The 18,464-nt window shown below is 37.9% G+C and overlaps 1 long non-coding RNA gene across 1 annotated transcript; it reads left to right on the top strand.

Annotated features, from left to right (window-relative positions):
* Nucleotides 1–13,023: 13,023 nt before the first annotated feature.
* Nucleotides 13,024–14,074, top strand: LOC147488183 (uncharacterized). Its single transcript, XR_015203298.1, has 4 exons — nucleotides 13,024–13,256; nucleotides 13,337–13,618; nucleotides 13,717–13,822; nucleotides 13,917–14,074. It is a non-coding gene; the product is annotated as an uncharacterized LOC147488183 (long non-coding RNA).
* Nucleotides 14,075–18,464: the final 4,390 nt, after the last annotated feature.

Here is an 18,464-nt window from a genome sequence, read left to right as displayed (position 1 = left end):
ATAAGTGATCAAAAATGGAGTTCTAACTACTCTCGTTTCGCCGAATGCGATTGCATTAACCATATGCAACAAGGCCTTAAATCACTAGGAATTCCCTAGTGGACGAGTTATAGCCTTGTGAGAGTTTTCCAGTGAAGGTACTCACAAACTTCATCTATACTACAACGACTAAGAAATAAAACTATTATTTCCTTATTTATGCTCCCAATTATCTATATATCTCACTAGCAATGAATACATAATAATCAAGTAGAAACCTAAGCTAATAATAATCAATCATCTACGAATAAACATTTATACAATGAGTACTACTATGAAATGCACTAGCAGGTCCGTTTCTGAAAACTCGGAATAACGTCCTTAAGTAGGTCCTCACATAAATGTCAAGACAAAAATACTCTAATTTTTCCGCTCAAGTTTCGCTACTCCAGTGTACAGTGGACACACTTTATCTTACAATCTCAATGACACACAAGGAAGCCGGAGTCGATCAAACACATTTGCGAGTTACTATCACACTAACTTATTCCTAATTGAGCTAGAGGTCTTTATTAGGTGTTGCGGGGATTAGGAGATGGTTTAAGAAGGAAGGAAATGGATATTCAAAAAGGACAAGTCTGAGATAATAGGGTCTTGATATTACGTAACTAGAGAAACCTTTGTTCTTTTGCTTCTACACTTTGTTTCCATCCTTAACCTTTTTATTTGGCTTTTTGACTCCTTTTATTCTATTTTTGGAGTCTTTATTTTGTTTCTATTTTTAATTTTCTTTTCTTTTCTTTGGATGGAAACTTTTTTTCTTTTTCTTTTCTGAAGCAACTAACTAATTTTTGTTTACACAGGTTTTTCCTTTCACTTTTCTTCACTCATCCTATTCTCAGACTCATTCTATAATGGGTAGGTTGATTTTTTTTTATTTTGTTTTGTTTTTGTAATAGGGTAAAGGATTTGCAGTTTATGAAGGCTAAAGAAAGGCTCAGAGGGGCGACTAGCGGAAAATAATTCATAGGTTTGAAATTCTGGCTATATCGATCCAAAGAGAGCCTAAATTCTCACTTAGGATATGGTATAGTGATCAAGCAAGTGGACGTGTGATTTCTCTATCAGGATTTTACTTCTCCCTTGTGTCATTTCTCAAACGTTTCACTCATATAAAGCTTTATGCTATATTCTCACAGGATTTGTAGAATAAGTACTCTAGCCTAGATTTCATAAACTTACTGCCAAACAATCATAGATACTCATGCAATATATTTATAGAAAGAAGCAAAGATTATTACCTACATATTAATCTAAGTTTCTAAAAACTATTCTAATACAATGCTACGTGAGATTTCTAGATTATCAAGGGCATAGAGAAAGAAAACAATACCAATATTCCTAAGTGCATAGCATAAACTTTTTATTTATATTTTTGAAATTTTTGAATTTTTACTAGAAAACAAGTGCATACTGTACATATCTATATCCTAACAGATGCCTTAATTACACGTGTTTCTATGCCCCCCCCCCCCAAACAAGAAGCATGCTTTGTCCTCAAAGTATTTAAATAAAAAGGGTAGAGAAATACCATGGAAACGCGTGAAATTCTGGAACATCTGCAAAACAAGGTTAAAACATACTAATATAGAAAAAGAAAAACAGACGCAACTATATATGAGTTCCACCCGTTATGGGGTTAACAAGAATCAAATTGCTTGGGACATAAGCAGACACTAACTGAAACTAAAAACATACCTTATCTCCCGCGTTTAATCGTCATCCTCCGCATCTTCCTTTTCAAAGAGATGAGGTTCCTTCGCGTCCTGCCATGCCATGATAACTTGCCAAGCCTGCCGCCATGTGTCATCAAATTGTGCAAACCTGTCGAGTGTTACTATGCCTGATGGGGTGTAAGGGGCAACCAAATGAGGTTGTACCTGCCATCCCGGCCAAGTCATAACTCGAAATGAATGAACCACCCAATTGGTGGGTCTCATGACTTCAACCCTTTTCCAATCCGTGAACTGGGTACAGAATACAGGTAAACAACCACGCATGATGCGACAAACCAAAACAGGCATAAGAAGATACTTATGCCTCATGCTTTGGGCTCTCTTAAGAGTAGCCACTAATACTCGGGGAATGTCATATCAGAGACGTCCCTCAGCTAAAGCAAGAAAAACGTCACTAGCGGTACTATTTGCAGAAGTAAGATGTCACTCCCCCAAAATATTCATCATGATTAAAATAACATGGTGGTTCCTACATTCAGGGACATGCTACCAAGGGCTATGTTATAACGCTCTTGGTCCATTATACGAAACACCCCTCCCCTATAATATTCATGGAAATATGTAGTCATAGAGGTATACATTATCAGTCATATATCCCCACGTGTGCATAGGATCAGGCAAGGGTAATCTCGAAACTAACGCTACTAAAGACTTATTGAAATCTAGTGGCGTGTCATCAATTACGATGGAGAATTTTTGTTCTCCATCTTGGTTACAATATAATTTAATATGGTTGTAGAAATAAGCAGTAAGCTGAGGTGAATATGAGTCGTCATCACTTACCAGTAGATGTCGCCATCCTAACTGCAAGATCATATCGCGGAACCAACCTCCATAAGTCTCGCTTCCCAACAAGTCTTTGAAAGATTGTCCAAGTATGACTGTAGGAGATGTCATCACAAAACTATCCTCTGGAACAGTTGCAAACGATCCTGGAACAACCCACAAAAAATTGGAATTTTTTGTGCCCACGGGGGTCAGAGCGTGGGGTGCACTCAACCTATGCCTGGGTAGGGCGCTGGTCACGCTCAGGTGAATTTTGAGTTATAGTGTTTTTGGCGCAGGTAGCACTCAAGTGCTCAACTGAGGCGCAGGCGCGCTCCGAACTGCTTGAGTGCTGAAGTGAAGAAGGAAAGAAGGAAAAATTGGGTAGTGAAAGGTGAGAGATGAAAGTGAGAGATGTGAGTTTTGTGTGGAGAATGAATGAAGTTTATATAGGTTTTGAGTTTCCAAAACGAATCGAGAAGTTGCCAAAAAGCTTTAAGGCAATTGCCAAAAACAAAATATTTCCAAAACCGAAAACGGAAACAACCCATATTCTTGATTCTAAAACAAACCTAATATTTTTAAGATGAATTTAGAATAGTAACTTCTAAACTCTTTTAGATTTCATCCTACCACCATATCTACTCATAACCTACCAATATCGGCAATATTCCCAACAATCACTCCAAAACAACTTCTAAAATTGAGGATCATATAAAAATCATGCTAGAATAAATAATACCACCCCCAAACAATTCGGGAAGGTGGGATTAACAATAAAATCAACGCACAATTTGAAAAGAACCAAATTAAATTAAAATCGAAATTCAAATACAATTAACTACCGAATTCAAATCTTGCTCTTGAATTCAAAAATTAATATCCGAGCTAATAAAAACAAATAAAAAACAACATCAACTCATAAGATCCCTAAACCACGCGCTGTTGGTAGAGGATGGAACGTGAGATGAAGATTGGGCCTGAGTTCCCAATGGGCCAGAGCCATCCGTCTTTCGGCGACGACGCTCGTGGCTCACAGATGCCTCCTCAGTAGAAGAACCCCCTTGGGGTGGGTAGTGTTCCAGCATATCTTCTCAGAACTTTCGCTGAGCTTCCATCTTGGCCTTCATCTCTTCCCAATGCTCATCCTCGCGCTGGGCACGAGTCTCAAAGTTATGATGTATGGTAGCCTGCCGAGTTCGGAGGTCTTCACAAATAGTATTGAGAGAACGCATGCCACGATGAAGCACCGACATGTGTTATGTATCAGACGTACACCTCTCCAAGGCATCGGCATCAAAACATGTCGTGTCCTCCTCATCCTCTTCAACTACCCTCTCTTCAGGCAACCTCCACATCTTCTAGATACACTCCATATAAATAGTAGGATTTTGGTGCCTCTTCAGCCAAATCCGATCAGACTTCGGAGTCGCTTTCAACCTCATCATGATCTTTGTTATCAAAATAGGGAGAGGTGCAATACTCTTCCTGACTCCTCTAATTATAGTGATAAAAAACTCAAGGATACAGAATTTGTATTCCTCGTCTGGAGTATCCAAAGAACGTGAAGACAATTCAGGCTGATGTCACTGACTTTCTCTTTTCCAATGACATTTCTTCCAATCCACTGAGCTACAGCCAGTTGGTTGGTTCGTAGAGACGACTGGTAAACACAATGCGAGCTTACATTGTAGTTACCCTCCAAAACCATCTCGTTCATCAAAGGCTCGATCCCACTAACTTGGGATTCCTGCAATGTGGCTACGAGAGTGCGTCCATCCTCTATACTGAAGATATGAGCCAACAAAGTCCTATCCACTTCTCTCCTTACTTTATTCACCTTCACAAAAAATTTATTTCCAACCAACTCCCTCATCCTATAAAATTGTTGGACTAAATCTTCATGATAAAAATCGTTCGTCGAATACCATAAATGCGTCCAATCCCTACGAATCATCTCCTCACTGTAAAACGGCTGAAAGTGGTTAGCATTAAATGCTTGTTCCGACAAAATTCGTCGTCTTTGAGCCATTGGAGTTTTAAAAGGATTTGTGGGTTTGAATAAGGTGGAGGAGACGAGTTTGAAACCAAACTCACTTAAAACAATAGAAGGTGGTGCGATGGTGGCAGTGGTGGCTCAAAAATTTTGAATTTTTTTGTGTTTTTGGTGGTGTAAAAGGTCGGAAATGGAGAAGATTTGGAGTGGGTTTAACTTTGGGCGTGGGTGTATTTAGGTTTTCTTTTTTTTTTAGGTTAGGGTTTAAAGCTTTAATGGAAGAAGTGAGAAGGAACTCTCGCGATCTGTTTTGGTTTCAAGGAAGGGGAGGCACGTGCGTGGCACGTGCATGCGATATTTGGGCCCAAGCCTAATTCGATTTTCGAAATTTGACGATTTTTCGTGGAACTTCAACCTAAAATTGCCACTTCGTTACCGTTCTGATTTTTGTGAATGAGATATGGAAACGACCAGGAGAGAATTTCCAATCTAATGATCCATAAAACACTCTATTCCAACCGTGGGTGACATATAAGAAAATATAAATGCCTCAAAGTGCGTGCATAATGTAAGTTATGTGAACGAATCTAAATTCATAGATAATGTCAACCCGAATCAAAATACGATTAAATGGCATAAGCAACACAAATGGAAAGTTGAACAATCAAGGACGGAAAAAATAAACATCCAACCCCCAAACAAATTTTAGACAACAGAGTTGAAAAAATTTGTTTTAATCGTGGGTCTTTTAAAGTCAGATTCCCGAGACTTCCTAAATTACTATTTTTATGATTTTAGAATTTTTTTTATTTAATTTTTATGCGTGATGTTTACTATAAGAAAAAACAAAAAGCAATAAGGACATAATTCACACCATAGAGAAACATAACTGAAAAACTGAGAAAATATGCACGAGTGGAAAACATGAATTATGTTTAACGTGGACTTAGGATCCAGTACTTATAGCCACACACTCGATAGGGAGGGCCCGGTTACCTGAATGGTGCACTAACCAATATATGAAAGTATAAGGAAGTACACCAAACAACAAAATGAGCCGTTTATAGTCAGATACTTTCGAGACTTTAACAAATAACTGATATATATATATATATATATATATATATATATATATATATATATATATATATATATATATATATATATATATATATATATATATATATACCCTGCAGTTTCCCATATGTCAACAACCTAAAGAGTTGTGGGTCTTTCCTAAATAAATAACATGGAATGCACCCCAAAACGTAAATCAAGCACCAAGATTTTCTCTGGCATTAACTTAGCGAAATGGAAGTGAAGTCTGATAGATCTAGAACGTAACCGTGCGTGCACCTTCTTTTTCATCTTTGAACGAGAGGGTATGATCATGAGAAAATGGACGTTTGTGGAAGATATGGTGGATATGGATGAATTTTAGACGTAAGGAATGGGAGAAATGAGAATGTGGGTTTAGCACAAAACTCATTTATGGTGTAGGTGGGAACTGTCTCAATTCTGAAAATGAAGGTGTCAAGTGCCTTTCCCTTGGAAATTATTTTTGTATTAGGAGGATTTAGAAAATCATTAATCACAGAAGAAGTAAGAGGGTCAAGTGCAAACTCAAGGTTCCTTTGAAAAGGTGGAGGGCGGAGAAAATTGGTGATGGAAGATGAATGAGTGTCAGCTAGAGTTCTCATGTCTAGATCATCAGAAGCCTTGAGATATGCAAGACATTCCTCAATAGGTGAATCAAAAGAATCACTGAGATAGAGGGTGAAAAATTCATCTTCCGTCATAGTGTCAAGGGATGAAGGGATGTTGGCAGGGTGGGACTCGCGAGGTGGCAAGGAAGAGTTGCAAAAGAGACAAAGGAAATCTTCCTCGACTTCCAGGGAGTTCTCATCGAAGTTGGAACTTCCAAAGGAAAGGAATTTGTGCATCTGATCATCCGGAAACGTAGTTTTGAAATAATCCTGAGCTAAGCTATCAATCATCCTAACCTCTCCATTAATATTCGTATCAGGAAACTGTTTCATCGTTTTAAAAACATTGACCTCAACAGAAAGATGGTCAAAGGACGACAAGGACATTGAACTATCGCGGCAGTTTATAAGCGCGTTGGCAGTAGCCAAGAAAGGGTGCCCTAAAATGATCGGAACAGAGTCGTTAGCAACTTCTGTATCGAAGATAACAAAATTCGCAGGATAGTAGAAATCCTGAACCTTAACCGGCATATTTTCAACTACACCCTTAGGATACTTGATAGATCGATCAGCTAATTGCAACGTCATTTTTGTAGGTTGCATCTCCTGTAGACCTATTTGTTTATATAAATAATAAGGGAGTAAGTTAACACTCGCCCCCAGGTCTAATAAAGTAGTGGTCGTGTAAGTATCCCCTAAGGTGCATTGTACAGTAGGACGACTAGGGTCCTTGTACTTAACAATTCCATTGTGTTCCGTTAAAGTTGGAAATTGTTCAGTTAAAAAGGCATCTTTAGGAATCTTTGTCTTACGCCTAATAGTGCACAACTCTTTGAGAAACTTAGCATGGTGAGGTAACTTTTTAATTGCTTCAAGAAAAGGTAAGTTTATCGTTAGATTTTTAAAAACTTTCCTAATCTCGTCAAAATTTGTATCCTTGTTTAACATAGCTAATCTCTGAGTAAACGGTGGTTTCTCTCTATATTTAGCATATGGATCAACAGGATGTTTAACCTTGGCTTTCTGTTTTTTAGGTTGTGGTTTAATTGGTACCTCTACTGGGGTAGGATCTTCAGTTTCTATTTCGGTATCTAGTTCAATATCTAGTGTAGGGACCACTGGTAGAGTAACTATAGGCATAGTTACGTTGTTATCAACCACTCTGCTGGAACGGAGAGTGGTGATGGCATTTAGCTCACTTACGTTTTCATTGTTCGAACTAGTATTACCATTTACCTCAAAGGCTATGTTTGTTGTTTTAGGATTAGGTATTGTTTGACCTGGAAACACACCTTTTGTTTGTACCACTACTAAAAGAAGGGCTTTTTGTGTCACTTATTTTTTTTTGTCTTGTGTCACTTACTAGAAAAAAGTGACACACAGAGTTTTGATGTGTCACTTTTTTATAGAACGAGGGCTGATGTGTTACTTCTAGGAAAAGTGACACAAGTAATTTTATTTTTTGTGTCCCATTATTTGAAAGTGACACTAGTGGTTTGCCTTGATGTGTCATTTCTGGGTGTAAAAATATCGAAAACAAACGAAAACAAAAATTAACAAATTATCGAAATAAATAAATGCGACAATGAGTAAGTAAGATGAAAGTAAATCTGAATCTGAATAATTACTTCGTATGCCATGAAACTCAAAGTCTTGATTTTGGGCGCGCGGCTATATTTTTAACTTCCCTCCCAAAAACAACTAAACCTAAAAGGAAAAGGAATAGAAAGGGAATAGAAATAGAAACTGAAGGTCGTTTAAATCCCTTCATACTCATCACTTATGTTAAAAAAGAAAAATACCAGAAGAAAAAAAAGAAAAGAAAAAAAACTCGTCGTAACCGCGTTTCTTCCTCCCAACTTCTCATCGGCGTTTTATTGCACCACACGCTCCTCACCCATCTCCCATCGTCGGTGTCGTTCTCCGGTTAAACTTTCAGCAGCTCTCTCTCTCTCTCTAAGAGCAAGAAAATAAAGGTAATATTTTTTTTTTTTTTATTTAATTGTCTATGTTTTGGATGCTATTGAAAATTAATCGATCAAAGTTTTGTTTTCGAAGTCTATTATAGCACTCTGTATTTGTTGTTGTCGAATCTTTGAGTCTATACAGGAAACAAAAAGTAAATTTTGATAAAAAACAAAATCGTAAACTTTGATCAATAAATTTGAGATTGAATGAAAGGGAATTGGTCAAGAAACTGATTTAAGCACCATTATAAGTTTATAACCATAGCTTGCATTCAATCTGAACACTAGATAATATTGTTGTCAGGTTCTGCTATACAGTGTAATTTAGAGTATCTGGATTTTATAATTAAATTTTAATTTTCGACACACCGGGGACACGCCAGAATAGTAATTTCCGATACGCGGGGGATAGCCCCTCCTCACACGTAATTGGCGGCTCATTGTTCGATGCCAGGTCGTTTCCTATGGACCGCCCATCAGCGTCTGGCTCGATATATAGGTTTGATATGTTTACCAATGACTGGGTGTGTTTATCGCCTATGTTATCGGCTCGGGGGAGTTTTGCGTGTGCGGCGGTCAATGGTGGGATTATTGTGGCTGGTGGGGGGTCTAGACATGCTATGTTTGGGGCAGCTGGAAGTAGGATGAGTTCAGTGGAGAGATATGATGTGGAGAAAAATGAGTGGGTGGAGATGGATGGGTTACTGAGGTTTTGAGCTGGGTGTGTTGGGTTTTTAGTTGGGAATGGTGAGGAGATGGAGTTTTGGGTTATGGGTTGGTATGGTGAGTCGATGACAGTTTGAGGGTTTTCCCAAAGGATGGATGAGTATTATAGAGATGGTGTGGTTTTGGAGTTGAAGAGTGGTGGGAAGTGGAGAGATTGAGAATATGTGGGAAGAAGGAGAGGGAGGAGATTGGGTAATGTAGTTGTTCTTGATGGGGAAGACGGTGAGGAGCCCGGGATTTTTATGCTTGATGGTGCTGATATTTTCAGGTAACTCCTTGAAAATTGTGCTTGTTAAATGTCACAATTGATCTAATAACCGTAATGCTTTGAAATCCCTCTGCTGTCATTTGTTTAGTTATTTGGTTTTCCTATGAATGCTAGTTACATTATGGATTGATTTATTTGACGAAGTAATTATACTTTGCTAAATGTCAAAGTTTATTGGATAATTGTTTTGTTTTTAGAGATTAATTAGATGTCGGATTGCTTTGAGATTTCTATCTTTGGTTATGTTTATGATGCATATATGTCTATACCAAAGTTGTCAAACTCGATGAACTTTTTGAAAAATTATTTTGTTTATCAATCTCATATGTTTTACTGATCAATTTATGCTAGTTAAGTCAAGGACTAATCCATTTGACTTTAAGCACGTAACAGAAAATTCTAAGTTGTTTATATAGCAAATTTTGCTCCATTGTATCTTGCTTTGGTCTGCATGAGAAAAAGTTGCACACCTTTTGTCACCTTTGTTGAACAGCTTAGTCATCTTATGGGCCATCTATTCTTACATTTGACTTATGGATGTCTCTATACGGTTTTTAGCTATAAAACTCAAGCACATATCATTCGTTTCTTTTCAGGTTTACAATTATATTGTATTATTTTAGGAAGGAATCTTATAGTTCTCACTTCATAGTTGGTTGACATAGTTTATAGTTATATAGTTATACAACATACTCTATCTTATAAACTTGGTAAAACAGAATTTCATAGATATCTTGTTAAAACCTGTCTTCTTGCATTCCCCAATGTTCAAAGGAGTTCAAAATGAAACCCAGTTTCATAAGTCCTAATACACCATGAGGTCCTTGAAGCGAAGGGACTCAATGCATGATACTTAGGTTTATACTTAGTATATCGTGATCCACCCTCAATTACTGATCTTTAAAGATTTGGTGATCCTTGAGTCGAGTTCATATAATAGTTATAAGACGCCATTATCTATTTGCCTTTGCTTAATGGTGATTTTGTTTTTGTCTTGTGACGATCTTTAAAGATGTCTTTGATCTTTATTGAGTCCGCTTATTATAACAATTTTATGATGCCAAATCATCTATATATCGTTGCTTAGTGGTGACTTTGTTTGGACTGTGTGCTTTTGAATTAATGTGTGGTAGCTAATGTCTTGATAAGATAAAGTTTAAGGAAATAGTAATCAATTTATCCATCCGGTTTAGTTTTATAATGTCACATGATAGGTTTTTTTTCCCGGATGGACGGGCTTGCACCTCTCTCCTCCGCGTGAGGCATATCGCCTCGCCGTTTTATAGTAAACCGTCGCTAAATAGAACTTTTAGATAATGGCTTTGATGAGCATATGCATGTTAGGTATTAAACATTTTTAAAATTATGGACCTTTTCCTTTTTTGTTGTTGGGATATATATATATATATATATATATATATATATATATATATATATATATATATATATATATATATTATATATATTTTATATATAAAATATATAAACGTGTCCAAGACGAATCCGTTTCCTATATTTTTGAAAAATACCGTGTCCGCGTATCCGTGTCGCGTGTCGGTATTTGTGCTTCTTAGCTTCTATTTGGTTATTGAGAGTAGCCTAAATTGGTTAGTTAGATTTCCACTGTAATTTGATTTTGCATAATACAATTATCATATCATCTTAGACTTACTTAATGTTTTTCCTACTAATGTGTCATGTGTTGATATCATCTTGCCATGACACTTTATTTTTGAATGTGTGGTCTTTGTACTTGATTTTTTTTTTTTTTTTTTTTGACTCTGTTTTTCTTTAAGAGATCGGTTTGTTGCATTTTGCTACGATATGGATAAGTCTTGGATGTCCAAGGACCGGTTAACAAGCGAATATATTCAAGGAGTTGAAAGGTTAATTAGTGTTGGAAAGGAAGAAGGAAGTTTCATACGTTGTCCATGTAGAGATTGTTCAAATATCAACGAGTTAACTAAGACTGAGGTCAGAAATCATCTTTTCGAACGTGGTATTAGCCAAGGTTACCCCGACTAGTTTTACAGAACAAGACACTTTTGGACATTATGATGAGGTTGAGACTTCTGAAGATGTTGGACATTATGATGAGACTGAGACTCCTGAAGATGTTGGATATTATGATGAGATTGAGACTCCTGAAGATGTTGAACGCATGAGAGAAATGGCGAAGGCTGCAGAGGACCATTATACGACTGATCCCGAGAAATTTAAGGAATTGCTTGAAGATGCCGAAACGCCTTTGTACAAGGGTTGCTCAAAATTCACAAAGCTATCAATAGTTATCATTTTATTTAATCTGAAAGCAAATAGTGGGTGGTCTGACACAAGTTTTTCGAAGTTATTGAAGCTACTGGGACATATGCTTCCTCAACCAAATCTCTTGCTGAAATCCTTGAATGGAGTCAAGAAGACATTATCTGTTTATGGGATGAAGTACGAGAAAATACATGCATGTCCAAATGATTGTATACTCTATAGGGGTGATAAATACAAAGATGAAACTATGTGCCCTATTTGTGGAGTCTCAAGATATAAAGAGAACAAGAGAGCGACCAACAAAAATCGGTGGAGTACCAAAAAGTTTTGTGGTATTTTCCACCAATTCCAAGATTCAAGAAGATGTTTCAATCTGCCCAAACGTCAAAGTCAATGACATGGCATGCCGATGAAAGGGTGGTTGATGGTAAGATCGCCACCCGCCAGACTCTCCAAAGATGGAAGTTGGTTGACGAAAAATATCCGAATTTGCATGAGAATCCGTAAATCTTAAGCCTAGCACTTTCAGCCGATGGAGTCAATCCACACCGTACTCTTAGTACTAAGTATAGTTTATGGCCTGTTATGCTGGTCACATACAACCTCCCACCGTGGCTATGCATGAAAAGAAAGTATATGATGCTTACGATGTTGATATCAGGTCCAAATCAACCTGGAAACAATATCGACGTCTACTTGGCACCCTTGGTTGACGACTTACATGTTTTGTGGGAGATAGGGGTGGATGCTTATGATGTGTACCGTCATGAATCATTTATACTTAAAGTTGTTTTGTTGTGGACAATCAATGATCTCCCTGCGTATAACAATCTTTCTGGGTGCACTGTGAAAGGTTATTTTGCTTGTCCTATTTGCGGCGAGGGCACGTCCTTAACCAGGCTTAAGCACTCTGGGAAGAACATATACACAGCCAATAGAAGATTTCTTCCGTGCTATCATCCATATCGAAGACAAAAAAAAGCCTTCAATGGTAAAACAGAGCTGCGGGAGGCACCTGAACCCTTAACTGGTTTGAAAGTACTAGAAGAAGTTGAAGGGATCAAAGTCATATAGGGAACAAAGGGAACCATTACGGGTGCTACCAATTGTTTTAAGAAGAAATCAGTTTTTTTTTAGCTTTCATACTGGAGATATCTAGAACTCCGACATAATGTGGATTTTATGCACACGGAGAAAAATGTATGTGACAGCATTGTTGGGACCCTACTTAACATTCCACGTAAAAATAAAGACACCATTAAGTCTCATCTTGACCTCCAAGAAATGGGTCTAAGGACAGAATTGGCTCCAACAATTGGGGAAAAGCGATCGTTCTTGCCTCCGGCTTGTCACACACTATCTAGAGATGAGAAAAAAAGACTATGCAAAACTTTGCATGAGTTAAAAGTCCCAAGTGGATACTCTTCGAATTTTAGGCCTCTTGTCTCGATGCAAGATCTAAAACTGCAAAATATGAAGTCGCCGCGATCATCGTCATGTTTTGATGATGCAAAGAACTTCTTCCGTTGCAATAAGAACAATTTTGCCAAAGAATGTGAGATGTGTAATTATTAGGCTATGTTCTTTTTTTAAGGCTATTTGCTCGAAAGTAATAGATAAGGAAAAATTGCCTCAAATTCAGGAAGACATTGTGCTCACAGTATGTTTGCTGGAAAAGTATTTTCCGCCATCATTTTTCGACGTTATGATTCATCTAACAGTGCACCTTGTCAGAGAAGTTGATCTTTGTGGTCCTATATTCTACCGATGGATGTATGCATTTGAGAGGTACAATGAATTATATATTACCCTTCAATATTTCTTAATGCGCTTTTCTTTATAAACATTACTATTGTTCAATCTCTTAGGTACATGACCGTGTTAAAGGGCTTTATACGCAATTGAAATCGACCGGAAGCTTGTATTGCTGAGAATTACATTGCAGAGGAAGCAATTGAATTTTGTAGCGAATTCTTACCTAACTTAGATGCAATTGGGATTCCTCTCCGTAAAGATAACACTACCACAGATTTGATATCATCTGGAAATCTTCCCCGAGGAAGTACCCATAGTCAAGTAGATAGAAAAACATTGGACCAAGCACATCTCTATGTGTTGCAAAACACAAGAGATGTTCAGCCTTACATCGAGTAAGGTTTCTTTAGTTGTTCACTTTAAAAGTCTATTTTAGTTCCTTGGTTTCGGATTCCGATAGCTAACTAGTTTATTTTGTGGCCTAACATGATAGAGAACATATGAACTATCTGAAGGAACAACAACCTCGTAAATAAAAAAAACCCACATGGTTGCATGCTGAACACAATCGCTCATTTAGTGATTGGCTTAGAGACAAGGTATATTATAAATTGGTCTTTTTTTTGTTTTTGTTATTTTTGTATGTTAATTTAACTTAGATTAGGACTAAAATGTTTACACAACAATGCACAGGTTTTGCTCGAGAGGGGAAATCCTGACAACAAGGTGTCAAACACCTTGAAGTGGGTATCGAAGGGGCCTTTGGCACATGTTTACAAATATTCTACCTATGTCACTAATGGTTATCGTTTTGCCACGAAACGGCAAGACGCTTTACGAGTAAATCAAAATAGTGGTGTGAGTTTGACAGCAACAACACCACAGGTTTCAAGCGCAAAGGATAAAAACCCAATTTTTTTTGAACATGTGTCTTCTACGGTGTTATTGCTGAAATATGGTTGCTCGATTATACAAATTTCAAGATTCCAATGTTCAAGTGTGACTAGGTTGATAGCAAGAATGCAATTAGGAAGGATGACATGGGTTTCACTTTAGTGGATCTTGGTAGAGTTGGCTATAAATCTGATTCCTTCATCCTAGCTTCTCGGGCCGAAAGCAAGTTTTCTATGTACACGATCAACTTGACCCAACGTGGTCAGTTGTTGTAGAATCTCCTCAAAGATGCTTTCCGCGAATCTGACGACGATAACGATGATGAGCTCGTTGATGCTCATGTAGGAGATGACAATTTTGTTGAATTGCCAAATGTTGACTCATTGGATGTTAATGACGAATCTCGGTCGGTTTACGTCCGTGAAGATTTGCGAGGGGCACTTGGGTTGAGCATAAAGAAACTTCTTGATTTATTAGTTTTCATTGTTTTTTGTGGTGGAATCGATATTTGGTTTGTTAATAAGAGATTGTGACCAACTTTTGTCATTTATGTATTGTCCTTTCGATTATTTTGGTTCTGTTCAAATTATGATATCAAGATTTTGCCATAGACATGCTTATTGCTACTGATCATGTCATCTTCTAATGATTTTCCTATTCTATAGTTTTTTTGTAAGGTTTAGTTAGATATGGATCCAAAATCGAGTGCCAAATCATCTCAGAAAAAAAAGGAAGCATCCAATCGAGGAAGGTGACAATATTACAAGTGTTAGGGGTCAAGCTAAAAAGCTTTCACTCACTAAGCATTTTAAAGGTAAGCTTGTGGTGGAGTTTAATGCGAAAGGAAAGATCAAAGGTGCATTTATTCAAAGCGAGTTCAGTAATTGGGTTGGCACACTAGTTAAAAATATGGTTCCACTAGCTGAGTACCCAAACTAGACGAAAGTTGACAAGCAAATAAAAGATGATGTATGGGATTGATCTTTGGTAAGCGGTTGTTTTGCCTATTATACTGATTTTGAATTATTATTGTTGTCTTTATAGAAGTGTAGACTCATCTCTGCCTTGGTTATTTGTAGGAAAAATTTGAGGCAGATCCTAAGTTTAAGAAAAAAGGATTGCAGCAATGTGGTAAGATATGGCGGAAATTTAAGAATTATTGCACAAAATATTTTGTCATACCTTACATAGATGACCCCGATCTAATGAATCCACCAAAAATCTATCCGAATGTTAAGAAGCAAGATTGGGAGAAATTTGTAAAAATAAGGTTATCGGAAGAGTTCCAGATATATATCTGTCATTTCCTTTGAATTTTCATTTCTAATAAATTTATAATTTTGTTAAGGTGTGATAAACTAATATACTATTTTCATTTGGGCTGTTAGGAACTAAGCAAGATTCAATTGGAAAGAAGAAACTTGAACAAGTATAACCATCGACTAAGCAAATTAGGTTATGATGGCCTTGTCGATAAGATGGTAAGTAGATATTATATTTAAGTTTGTTAGATAAAACCAACGTAGGTAATCTAATAATACTTGGTTGGTTTGGTTATTTGTAATTGATAATAGATAGAAGCTGGGATACCTATTGATGAAGATGATAGATCTCTTTTGTGTATTTAGCTCGACAAGACAAAAGTGGTGAATATGCTGATGATGCCACAAAGGAGGTAGTTCAAAAGATTGTAAGTATCAAGCTCATCATTGTATGTGTGTTTGCGAAGCATATTTGATATTGTGTAGGATACCTTGCTTGATATATTGATGAATTTTTGTACTGATCTAGATGATGTGGTTCCCTATCTAGCTTGATCTAGCTTCGATTTATGATTTTGTTTTTACTGAACTAGCAAGCATAATGATGAACGCTCCGACCTGAGATTGAATGTAGTCTAGTAGTAGGCACTTCTAGGCACCTTTCCATCAGGGTTCGGTTCCAAACCCCTTTTGAGAGATAGCTTTCAAAGCTTCTACGGGCATGGCTTTTCACAGCCTTTGCTTGCTACCTTTGACTTCGCCGCTTATCCCTCCAAGGCTTCCTTTCTTGAAAGCTTCCTCTCCTTTTAAGTGGAGTGATCTTTTCGCTTCCTCGACGATACCCGAAATAAAGATCGGGGTATCCCCTATTGAGTAAGCCAAAGCAAGCAACCGTCCCTAATCAATACAATAAGGTCGATCCCGTGGGGAAATAGCCCAAAGCCACTATCTGCTCCGGCCTCGCTTCGCTCCGCCCTCGGCTACCATAAATTGTCCGATGAGCTCGATCGCCTTGTATTTTGCTCCATGAATGGATATAACTTAGAGCTGTAATAGTACTCTGTTTCTGTTAGTACTCGATAGTACCGGCTGTAATAGTACTCTAACTTAGAGCTGTAATAGTACTGATAGTACTCTATTTCTGGTAGGGTCATTTTTTTTGACGGCAAAAAGCCATAGCTCCATTATTCTCACAAATAGTAGTTGAGTATCTGAGTATCAGAGTTTCAGAGTACTATCATCTTTAGACGTCCATCCCTAGTCCTTAATTCCATGAAATGATGGCAAGATAGCAAGAAGAGGGTCTCCGTGCCCCTTCCGTGGCGATATCTGAAAATCGGTTAAATTGGGGATTAAAGGGCTCCGTACTCATTAACCCATCCCTTTAATATATTCTTTCGTGTCTTACTTCTTATAGGGTGGGACGGGTTTTTATAATATCCCTATTGAAGGGGATTGTGTGGAATGTGCCCCTCTCTTGTTTATGGAGATTGGTCATGGGGATTGGGCTAAAGAGCTCCTGAGGGCATAGAGACTCCGCACTTGTTTAGCCTTTAGTTCTCGACGGGAAGCTCCTCTCGCTTCGGGGTTTGATGGACTTATTCAAGTGTGGGACATCACTTCGTAGTCTCAAGTGTACACTTGAAGGTCCGGAGGGGGTATTGAGTGGGTTAGGTGGCATCCAAGAGGATATGTGGTCTTAGCTGGTTCAGAGGATTCCATAGCATGGATGTGGAATGGTGACAAGAATGTCTTTTTGAATATGTTTTCTGGTCATAGTAGCACTGTCACTTGTGGTGATTTTACCCCTGATGGTAAAATGGTTTGTACTGGTTCAGAGGATGCATCATTGAGGATCCGAAATCCAGAAAATGGAGAGTGTGTGCATGTTGTTAGAGATCATCCATATCATACGGAGGGACTAACATGTTGAATTGATAATAGATTGTCATCCGTGATAAGTTTAGATATTATAATAATTAGCACCATTTTCCATATCACAGTTTAGGTTGTAACGAAATTGAAATATTTATAGTGAGCAGTTGGCTTGTTTTACACGTTTGAAACTTGTAATCTTGAAGTTTTGTTTATAAGCTTAAAATTGAGAGGAATTACTGTACACAGAGACCTTTGACGCACAAAGACACGTTGATTATTAGATAAAATTTACGCCAGTTACATTATAATACCTGCTATAGGTAATCATATGGTACTAATCGAAGTTATGAAGATATGGTTCCCGAAAAGATCCGAATTCTGTCTACTCTAGCATTGGTTGCCCTTTGCCAAGATAGATCACGCCAGGCGGCGGTGTTGATCACTATCACATCCGGTGGGAACCGTGGCATTCTACCAAGTTTCATCGCGAAGACTATCGATTCCATCACCGGTGATTACTCAAAATGTTCTATTTGTTTTTTCTTGAGGCTCTCCGTCGCTAGTCACTGTTTTGGTTTCATCCTCTTACGGTTGCTTTCGGTTATTGCGTGAAGCGGGATTAATACCTACTCTTCTTCCTCTTCTTAAAGACCTAGAACCCCAACATTTACATTTGGTTGGTACTTTGCGGTTCATGTTCTTGAGGCATTTATGGATTATAGCAACCCAAAGAAATGCTGCCTTTGTTCGAGACTTGGGGGTTAGACGACACTATTGCTCGTCTCAAGACGAAGTTTGTTATATTGAAAGTGGCTCCAATGAAACAGGGGGTGAAGACTCTCATAGTTTTGGTAAGGGAAAACAAGTTGTCGATGTTGAGGCCGGGCGAAATGGATAACAAAGCAGCCTATTTATTCTGATGGATTGGTTGCATACCACCGGGCGTTACTAATGAAAGCTTTGTTACGTGCTATATCACTTGGAACTTATGCCCCGGGAGCTCGGCTCGCTTATACGGTTCATTGGAAAAGTTTATTGCCTCATTGCCTTTGTATCATCTTCGGAAGAGCAAAAGATTTTGGTGGTGGGGTATTCTCACTTGCAACAACTGTCATGAGTGATCTCATTCATAAAGATCCTACTTGTTTTCCTGTCTTAAATCTTTGCTGATTTGCCATCCGCTTCCCCGGAGGCTGTAATGGGTGGT

This window comes from Coptis chinensis, chromosome 7 (genome assembly GCF_015680905.1).
Source record: "Coptis chinensis isolate HL-2020 chromosome 7, ASM1568090v1, whole genome shotgun sequence".
NCBI classification, from domain to species: domain Eukaryota; kingdom Viridiplantae; phylum Streptophyta; class Magnoliopsida; order Ranunculales; family Ranunculaceae; genus Coptis; species Coptis chinensis.
Note: the sequence above shows the minus strand (reverse complement) of the source record. Positions and strands in the feature narration are given on the sequence as shown.